Genomic DNA, 11,421 nt, shown 5'->3' on the forward strand with positions numbered 1-11,421 from the left:
TAGAAGTACAGCTCAGAAAAACAGCTCTAACTGTATTTGCATTCAGCCTCACTAACTTTAAACAGTTTCTCCTTAATTTCCTTCTTTATTTTTACTTCATTTGCTTTAAGTCCTGCTCACAGCATGATAACATTGGCTGAGGGCCAGATGTCCCCCAATGGGAACAAAGTTTTCAGAAATCTTCAGGAGTGTCCTATCATCTAGTGTTTGTACCGTAAATTCTTACTCAGGCAAATGAATCATTCATTGTATGTCTTCAGCAAAACATCTGGGTGCATCCCATCTTCATCAGCTCAATCTCTTACAAGGAACTGGGATCGATTCAAACCACAGTGTTATGTTCGGCACTGTAACATTAGGAATGAATAATACAAAGCTGACTGCCAAGGAGTGTAAAGACTCAAGTTATTGCGACATGCTGCTTTTCATTACAGTCGAGATGATTGCCGAAACTTAAGCAGAGCATGACCCTTATTTTGCAGGATTCCCATGGTAACCCAAATCTGTGTACAGTTTACCTGGAAAACCCCATTTTGTCAGCATTTTTGTTCTCTGAGGGAACCAAGAATGGATGTAAGAGTCAAAGTATAAAGACGGCCCTTATATGTATAGGGCCATTTTACCTGTGCAGTTTTGATAATTGAGTGTGTATCATTTGTGTAGCAGTGTAGGGGAGACTGAGGTCAATCAAGAATAGGGACAAGTTGAGCTACCTTGTTTTCCTAACAAACCATTAAAAATTGAGTATATGAGCACATATGTTTACAGTGAAGACTATTTTCTGTTACCTGGGAAGGTAAGCTCAGTGGCCTAGTGGTAGAGTGTCCGCCCTGAGACTGGAAGGTTGTGGGTTCAAACCCCGCCCGGGTCATACCAAAGACTATAAAAATGGGACCCATTGCCCCATATTCTCTGCTTGGCACTCAGCATTAAGGGTTGGAATTGGGGGGTTAGATCACCAACTGATTCCCGAGCGCGGCACCGCTGCTGCTCATTGCTCCCCTCTCCCCCAGGGGATGGATTAAAATCACACGGGGATGGGTTAAATGCAGAGGACAAATTTCACCACACCCAGATGTGTGTGTGTGACGATCATTGGGACTTTAACTTTAACTTTAAAAGCCACATGGCAGAAGTCGTTATGTACACGTTTAGGGAAAAAAGTTTCTCACTCCTTAAATTAAACTTACTCTATCGTAACATTGAAGTTCTACAAGAGAGGGAAAAAAGATAGACATTTCATCTTATCCTAAGGGCAGCTGAGTGTGCCCGGTCAAAATAGTACTGTGTCAAACACACACAAAAGAGCTAGTCTGGAGGCTGTAAAATGTTTATGCATGATTGGACAGTTGCTGCGACCAACAAATCATCAGAGTAACAAGCCCTGTGCGTGTCGTTATTGTCTTGAGGTTTATTGTATGCCTATGAATTACTGAAAACATACAGACATACAGTTCTTGGACCAAAAGATTAATCAAGGACACTGTGGGTAACCATAGTCACTAATTTCAATATGACATTGCATATTATAAATATTGTTCTTTGTTTTTACAATTATCCATTTATTTTTGTTTGAGAAGCTGGTATGTTATTGGGATGGACCATGAGACATTGAAGATCTTACGCAGATAATGAAAACTATAGTGTTAAGAATAGTGCTTTTAAAAGCACCAAGTGTCAAACAATCGAAATGTAAGGGGGTTACCATTCCTCTTGTGAAAAAGCAGATGATAATTTGTCTCCCTCAGTATCCTCAAAACCATAGCACTATTTAACTTCACAAAAATAATGTTGCATCTACGATAAAAAATCACCACAATGATCCAACCCAATGTTTCAGAAACATATGGCTCTAATGTTTCACAGACAGCCAGAGTTCAAGCTTTATGGATAACGTCATGTTTATCTTTTTTCTTTTGAAGGAAACATCTCCCAGCCTCTATTATTTGTTACTGCATTTGCATGCGTCATCAGACACGTTTTTTTTTTTTTTTTTTAAGTCTTTAAGTCAGTGATTCTACAGGACTACTTTTTCCATTGTTTCTTTTCTACCGATTGTACTGGTGGTGGATATTTGACATCTATCTATCTATCTATCTATCTATCTATCTATCTATCTATCTATCTATCTATCTATCTATCTATCTATCTATCTATCTATCTATCTATCTATCTATCTATCTATCTATCTATCTATCTATCTATCTATCTATCTATCTATCTATCTATCTATCTATCTATCTATCTATCTATCTATCTATCTATCTATCTATCTATCTATCTATCTATCTATCTATCTATCTATCTATCTATCTATCTATCTATCTATCTATCTATCTATCTATCTATCTATCTATCTATCTACTTACTGTTGGTCTGTGCCCAGACATTCCCATTAGTTTCCCCCCTCCATTTTATGAAATGACTTGGTCAGTAATAGAATGCTTGCTCTTGTAGGAGTCTCCACATCTATTTTTATTGTGACTGACAGCCCAGGCAAAGTTGGACAGAAATCTCCAGATGCATTTCCTGTAAATGTATAAGTGCACATGCTTTGCTTAAGTACACTTCAAGTAAACATAATACAGCAGAAATTGGACTTGACCAATGGTCACGCATCATCTTTTCCAAAAACAGATTGAAGGGCATATGGGGTTCTCTGCATAATATGGCTAATACTTGCTGAGTACTGATTCCATCTGTGGCGGCATGGCCAGGAGAGGACTCTTGAATCAATCTAGTAGCTGTTGGGTCTCTCTGAGGGTGATATGGGGGTGTTCTTGATTTTGTTATCCTCAACACGGACAGCAGCTATTTTATCAGCCAACTCTCAGAGGTCTGAATTAATGCTTTCTGGCAGGCCATAATAAACAAAAATCTTTCCTTTGAGTACTTTGGCTACAGTTGTTATCGCCTTCTCTACTTTTTCCAAGCTAACCAGGCTAACATTTGCAATGTGTGATAAGGATCACTTCAACCTTTATTCGGGATTGGTAGCCCAGCCTCATGAATGTTGGGGCCGGAATCGGTAAAAAGGCAGCAACTGCTACCCACCCTACAGTGGGGCCAACTTAGGTCTTGATTGTCGTTACCACACCGGGAATGGAGATATTTTTATTTGATTATGTAGTTTCACACTTGAAGGTTGGACAGGCATTCCAGAAATTCTAAATATTTGTCTGTAAGGAATAAAAATATTTCTATATTATGTCCTACTTTAGGTGACATAATCTTTTTTTGCCCACTGAAATATATTCAAATTATTTATGTAGCCATACAACTCCTAAAGTTGTATGTAGTGTTTTGCTAAAAATTTATTTGAATTGATGACAAAGTTAAGCAGGAGACGAACTTGATGTACTCCCTGTTGTTTTGGATTGGCCCATTGTTCACAGCCATTTAACAGCATGTAAAGAATGGTCATTTTGACTTTGCGCCTCACTCAATGTAAAGAAAGGCCAACTTAAAGTTTTAGGAGTTCCCATGGACTGGAAACATTAACCCTTCATGCCCATTAGCCATGTGAGTGTGCTCTGAATAGGTGGAAAGGCCTCCATTTGGGGTGGAGAGGTGGCAGGGCTGTGCATTAGAGTCCGCTGCACTTTCAGCCAAGGCCACACTCTGTAAGGCATATAATGTGATTTCCGGACAAGAGCTCTCGTCACACTTTTCTGCAGCAGAGACCTACTGTGAATGCTTCCCTCAATACTGAACCAAATATAACATTCAGTAGAGCTTCTAAATTAAGGATGCACTGAGTATAGTCCATAGATCGCCACAGTGAATAGACAGGAAGACACTGCAAAAGAATGCAACTTCACTTCCTTCAAACTTAATGGAAAAAAACCAAGTAGACAAGTATTGTTGGCCAAGTTAATCTATTGATCCTTACAATACACTTGGCGTCATCGGGGGCATTTGTGAGCAAAGCTCCTCCAAATGAGTTACTCTGCCCCTTCTACCCCCACCCCTTGCAGTGTAGTCTTTTCATTCCAAACTTTATATATTGTTTAATCTGTTTAAATCCTTTTATTCAAGCACACACTCGAAAAAATAATGAGAAAGAGGTATAATATAATACAAATTAAAAGTAAGAAATGTTGTTTATTCTTTATTGATTTGACCTCTATTTATTCAGGCACAGCAAAATGAAGCAAAAATAATCATGATCCATTTATGTTTTGCAAAACAACCCAAAGTTGGGTCAAATTGACCAAACTTTCTGGGTCGGTCAAAACTTTAACCCCGCCTTTTAAAGGTCTAACATATCCCATAATCCTATGTAGCCGACCGTACTGGTAGTCAGCCTCTCGGTTTTTCCTTTGCAAACCCTGATATGCTAGTATGTGTAAATATTTTTATTAGTTCATCCAACTAGAAGTTTTAAGTGGACTTTGATCATTTGCAAGGTGGCACAGTGGCGCACTGGTTAGCACGTCTTGTAATCATGGCAACAGCTAGTGGTGAAAAAGAGGTGTGGACAGCTAAAACAATTTCATCTTCATCAATTGGATTTTCTTTTTGGTCGGCGTCAAATCTCTGGTTTGTAATAATCTTTGGAAGGAAAAAAAAAGAACTCTTCCGCTTTTTCCCTGTAACTATCACAGCCGACAATGACACATGTACATGTTTTGACCAATGGCAAATTATGCTGTGTTAGCGGGGATTTCCAACCAATATGTCCACTGGCAATGCATTGTGGGTAATCCAAAGTGCTCAGACTTCTATAACAAGTCATCCATTATTCATGACTATGTGCCTTAGTGAAACTACCAGAGCAACATGCTAGTTTCAATAAATTCAGTTTCCTAAGCTATGGCTACCTTAACAAAGTTTGTGCCACAGACCGGGGTGGTGTGGCCAAGCCATCATGCACCAGAATTGTGTTAACCTGTCTCCCAAGCCCTTGCTCGCTCAGACCTCATTTGAATGCTGCATTCAATGTAAATCTAAATTTTTCGGCTTTCCTTGTCTCCCCGCCACCCAAACTGAATACATCATTGATCCCTGAGTTATATGACCTCTTCATGAGTCACCACCCATTGCACAACTTGAGTGAATATTATCATTCTTGATGATTTCAACATTCATGTTAACAACCCCTCCTCTTCCTACTGTGTCGCCATTCTTTTTCCATCTGTCGGACAGCTTCAACATGACCCAGCACATTGATGTCCGAACCCACCCCAGGGGCCTTAACCTCCAGCTGATTATTACAAACTGCCTTCGTCAATAACCTCCTAGTATGCGATCTCGGCATGTCTGACCATAAGCCCATTGCAATGAAAATAGGAACTATATATGTATATGTATATGCAGGTCCCAATTGTAGACTGGAGGCAGTTGGAAATGATAATATTGGGTTAATTGAGCCAAAGGTAGTGGACATTAAAGTGGGCAAGTCTTGCTTGTTATCAGGCAGGGTACATAGTAAAGTGAAAAGTGTTCTTGCAGCTGAACTCCACAACCGCCTCACTTCGGAGTCTCTACGGTCAGGGTCATAAAAAAGCTGTTGATGACAGCAGATGCTGGCTCACCATTCACTAGTCTTTTTGACCTCTCATGCCAAAGTACCGTTTTTTTCCATGTATAATGCGCCCCCATGTATAATACGCACCCTAAAAATGGCATGTTGATGCTGAAAAAAAGCCTGTACCCATGTATAATACGCACCCAAATTTTGACTCCTACTTAAGTCCGTGAACGTAAAATTATTTCAGAAAAAAGATCATCTTTGGGAAAAACCGGATGTTATTCTGCCAGTCAGTATCACTGTGCATGCGCTAGCAAACTCAATAGCGAAGAAATGTTTCGGATTTGTGTAGGGTACATTGTGACAGCAAACGAGCAGGTGATCCAGCAAGCGTCTGATACGAGAGCATTGTGTTCGTATGGAGCGTGTTTGAAGTGAACAGCAGAGACGAAAGGAACAAGGCAAAGTGTTGTGAAATAAAATATTACCTGTAATACGCATTTTGTTATTTGCTGATTGAAACTGCTAATTAAACTGTGAATTGAAACTAATAGGAAGAAAACTGAACTCTCACTCTTTATATAACTGACGTGTCTTGCGCATCCGTTCTGCGCATCGGATCCATAGTGCGCATGCGCAGTGATACTGCCTCCGTATGACGTCCGGTCCGCGATGGAGATTAAAAAACAAACAATATTTTTGACAATAACACAGCATCAAGGATTGCACCATCGCATCAAACGATTCAATTATGAATTTTACTGACTAAGCGTGTTGGGCAGGATGGCTGAATGCGATGCGCGATTGACAACAAACAAGAAGAAAGGTGATTTCAAGTTTTATTTCGAGGGATATTTGTCATGTCTCGTCCCCAGTTTTGCTATGTGTCTAGGTTGCCATAGTTTCTGTTCGCGTCGCCCCTCCCTTCCTGTGTCACCTCAATCAATGTAACGTGTTTTGTATTTAGTTCCTGTCTGCCTCTCGCTCACCGTCGGATCATTGCATGTGTTACTGTCATGATGTCTGTTTGGTTTCTGTTCCTGTCTTTGGTAATGTCACCCTGTCTTTTTGTTCCACGACTTTGTCGGTCAGTCCTGTTGTTGGTTTTGTTGTACCATGATTTTCTTAAAAAAAAAAAATAATAATAATAATAATATTTTGTACACATGTATAATGCGCACCCCAGATTTTAGGACAATAAATTAGTTAAATTTTGCGCATTATACACGGAAAAAACGGTAGTTAAATTTTCCGCATTATACATGGAAAAAAACAGTATTTGATACCGTTTAGCAAATCCGGCCCCCTCTGCAGCCCCGCCCTCATCCTATATTACCACCTACCTGGAGGAGACCAAGGCATGGATGACTCAATAGCTCAAATACGATAGCAAATCTCAAAGCTCCCAACACTAGAGCCGGTCGTCCTCCATCATGTTTTCTGGCCATAACGGTCACCTCTCATTTTCCAGTCACTAACCTTGGTATCAAATGGACCTTCACTTGACTTTTGAGCTCCATATCAAATACCTCTGCAAAACCTCCTTTCATCTCAGAAACATGGCAAAACTCTGGATCCCCAACAAATACATTTCGTAGCTGCAGTATATACAAAGCAGCACTGCCAGGTTCCTGATGGGAATGCGGAAGTACCATCACATCACACCCATTCATAAATCCCTCCACTGGCTTCCTGTTCAACAACGGAAATAATTTAAAGGCTCTGCTGTCCTATCAGTACCTCAATGGCACTGCCCCCTATACCTCAGGAAACTCTTAGCTGCTATTTTCTCACACCCCACCTCCACTCTGCACTGGCCAACCATCTCCAGCCTCTGAGGACTAAGTTTTGAACAATGAACAACCACGCCTTCTGCTCCACCGCTGTGCCTTCTGCTCCACCGCTCCCAGTCAGCGGAATGTTCTCCTGGACCATCTAAGGCAGTGGTTCTTAACCGGGGGTGCTCACACCCCCTAGGGGTGCGAGAAGGCTTCCTAGGAGGTGCGAGGATACCTTGGGGGAAATCTACAATTTTTTCGGGGATAATGGTCGGGTAACCGAAAAAAGTGAAGAATTCTGGAAATCAAGAAGTCATTGTGTTAATTGGCATTAGGGATAATGGTAATTAAGCCTTATAGCTGTAAAGTAAACCAATTATTATTATAATAATTATTTAGGGTTATGGTTAGGGGTGCGAGAACTGGTTGGTGAATTAAATGGGGTGCGAACAAGGAAAAAGGTTAAGAACTAAGGGCACCACAGAATGTGGATGTTTTTTTGTTTTGTTTTGTTTTTGAAGGCTCGACAACACACATTTATAGAAAAATAATTTAATTAGTTTCTAGTTTTGTCTTTTCTGATGTATTGTAGCACATTGAGATTTTGAGGATGATGTAAATGTTTTTATAATTTACATATTTATACACTTTATTATTATTTTTATTTCTCAAGCTAAATCCACAGTTCTCAGTTTACCTTACTGCAATATTAAAATTAAAACCAAATCACACATATTTATTTTCTGCAATAATGGGTGTCTACACTCATCTCTGAAAAAAGTGCTAATATTTTGTGCCAGCTTTGAATGGTGTGTTTTCACAGTGCAGCTGGTATGAGGTTGCTTGACAAAACATAGTTTTTAAATGGATGAATGAATCTGTTTTCATCAGCAGTCATGCCTCACTTGAGCGTGCGTTAGTGATGAGATGTCAAATATACTCTCATTCATGTTTTTTGGAAGACTGGATGCTATAGCATATATATATATATGTATATATATATATATACATATATATAGCATATGTATGTATATATATATGCTATAGCATATATATATATATATATATATATATATATATATATATATATATATATATATATATATATATATATATATATATATATATATAGGAGAGGAGCCACAGCCAAATACCTACAACGAGTAAGGCAAGTCCTCAGAAGTCAGCTAAATGGCAAGAACAAGATTCGGGCAATAAACAGCTACGCCCTGCCAGTCATCAGATACCCTGCAGGAATAATAAGCTGGCCAAAGGAAGAGACGCAGACCACAGATGTCAAGACACGGAAGCTCGTAACCATGCACGGAGGGTTCCACCCTAAGTCCAGCACCCTGAGACTGTACACTAGCCGTAAAGAAGGAGGCCGAGGACTACTGAGTGTGAGAGCCACTGTTCGGGATGAAACAGCCAAGATCCATGAGTACATCAAGGAAAAGGCCCGAACGGATGACGTGCTCAGTGAATGTCTCAGACAATGGCAAACAGAGGAAGAGTGGCTAGAGCAGGGGTGGGCAAACTACGGCCCGCGGGCCACATCCGGCCCACGGGACCGTTTAATCCGGCCCGCCAACCCTGAACAAATTGTATTATTAAACTTTTTTTTTGTGGTCATTTTGCCTGCAATGACTGCGTTTTCCCAGTAGATGGCGAAGCGCTCGCCTGCGCATTTACTACCGGAAGCCGTGTCAGAAAGCTCGGTGCACACTCACAAGTGCGTGTACGTACTCAGTAGTACGGACTTGGCGCACTCTCGCTCTATTCGTATCAGTCCCGAATTTAGAGCGTGGGCTTTGACGACAGCATTCTTATAATTCGCGCGCTGAGCTTTCAGATGCAGTTTTGCGCTAAAGCCACCCACAAACCTTCCCCTGGAATCCTTCCATTAAAATGAGTGGCCCGAAAAAAAGAAGTGAGTGCCGAATGTTAAAAAAGAGTGGCCAATTTGGCTCGACGTACGCGACGTGACGTTCATCCACATCAACATCAACCCGTCACAGATCAAGGTAAACGGACCAACACCTCGGATCTCTCCTAAGAATTGCCACAACAAATTTTACTCCAGACTATGACGCACTAGCAAAAAAGGGAAACCAACAACACTGTTCCCACTGAAAATGAACGGGAGGCTCTCAAGTTTATTGTAAAAAAATGCATTTTGAATATGATTTGTACACATAGCAGGGATTGAAACTAGCGACCATTCTAATTTTCAAACAATGCAGGATGCTCAAGGACATTGATGCACCACCTATTTGCGACTAATCTTAACCTGTAAAGTTCTTAAGGCTTACTTTAAGGAGGTGTTTCCCGTTTCCTCACCTCTGTTACCAGGTGTTTGCGAGTTAAAACTCTGCTCTGATTTTCAGATACCCCTCACCGTGTTGCTGTTTTGATTACTTTATTTGGATGTATGCTTTCACCGATTCTTCAAGATGATATATTTGGTCAGAATGTTTGCCGTTTGATGTGATCTCATAAGATAAACATCTTTCATTAATCTGACCTGCAGGCACTGAAGTGATGGAGATTGTTATTCATAATAACAGTGTCGTATTTTATGAGAATCACTGATAGCAGTTTTTTAGTGAATTATTATTTTTTTAATGCTGTTAATAAATGCATTTGTTTTCAAAAAAATTGTTTGGAATATCCATGCTTTACTACCTACTAAAGGCCAAGATTTTTTATGCAATCACCTTTACAGGTCGCTTATATGACTTCACACAACGCCTACGTCCATCTGCTCCTGGTCCGGCCCTCCGGTCCAAATTTAGAACCCAGTTCGGCCCGCGAGTCAAAAAGTTTGCCCACCCCTGGGCTAGAGACACCATCATGGGAGGACAAACCCCTACATGGGATGTACCATCGGCAGATAAGTGAAGTGGCTGACATCAAGAAATCCTACCAATGGCTGGAAAAAGCGTGACTGAAGGACAGCACAGAGGCACTCATAATGGCTGCACAGGAACAGGCTCTGAACACCAGAGCAATAGAGGCCAAGATCTACCACACCAGACAAGACCCAAGGTGTAGGCTGTGCAAAGAGGCCCCTGAGACAGTCCAGCACATAACAGCAGGGTGTAAGATGCTAGCAGGGAAAGCATACATGGAACGTCATAACCAAGTGGCTGGCATAGTGTACAGGAACATCTGTGCAGAGTATGGACTGGAAGCCCCAAGGTCAAAGTGGGAAGCACCCCCTAAGGTGGCAGAGAACGGGCGAGCCAAGATCCTGTGGGACTTCCAGATCCAGACTGACAAGATGGTGATGGCGAACCAACCAGACATTGTGGTGGTGGACAAACAGCAGAAGAAGGCCGTTGTAGTGGATGTAGCAATACCAAGCGATGGCAACATCAGGAAAAAAGAACTTGAGAAGCTAGAGAAATACCAGGGCCTCAAAGAAGAGCTTGAGAAGGCCTGGAAAGTGAAGGCCTCGGTGGTGCCCGTGGTCATTGGGGCACTTGGGGCAGTGACCCCCAAACTGGAGGAGTGGCTACAGCAGATTCCAGGGACAACAGCAGACATCTCAGTCCAGAAGAGTGCAGTGCTAGGAACAGCCAAAATACTGCGCAGAACCCTCAAGCTCCCAGGCCTCTGGTAGAGGACCCGAGCTTGGAGTGGAAAAAAAGAAAACCACCCGCGGAGGGTGAGAGGGGAATTTATATATATATATATATATGCAGACCCTCGGCTTAAGCTGTACTGCACATGTTATGTGTGTGATTGTGAATGTGTGCACTTGAATGATTGAAGAACAAAATGCATAAATATGCTGCGAATAAGTGCCTTGAAAGAATGTGCATCACATGCCCCTCCATCACATATACAGACTATTTATTTATTTATAGTTTATACATCTAGATAAATGTATACATAGTATACAATATAAAACCAGAAATAATATCTTCAATACATAGGGTAAGGTGAAATAAATTATACAAAGCCATGTTTTAGATGCTGTGATATGTCTTCCTGAAATTAAACAAGAGACAGGGTGATAGGCTCTTTTGACTGTCTATGGTTGAAAATTTCTGTGCGATTGATATAAGTCATGGAGATACTGTAAGGAATTTAACAGATCATATGACAAGAGTACCAAAATCCCCAGTGAAATGTAAAAGAAAAGATAACTGAAATGTAATATGC

Source organism: Syngnathus typhle, linkage group LG6 (assembly GCF_033458585.1).
Source record: "Syngnathus typhle isolate RoL2023-S1 ecotype Sweden linkage group LG6, RoL_Styp_1.0, whole genome shotgun sequence".
Taxonomy (NCBI): Eukaryota; Metazoa; Chordata; class Actinopteri; order Syngnathiformes; family Syngnathidae; genus Syngnathus; species Syngnathus typhle.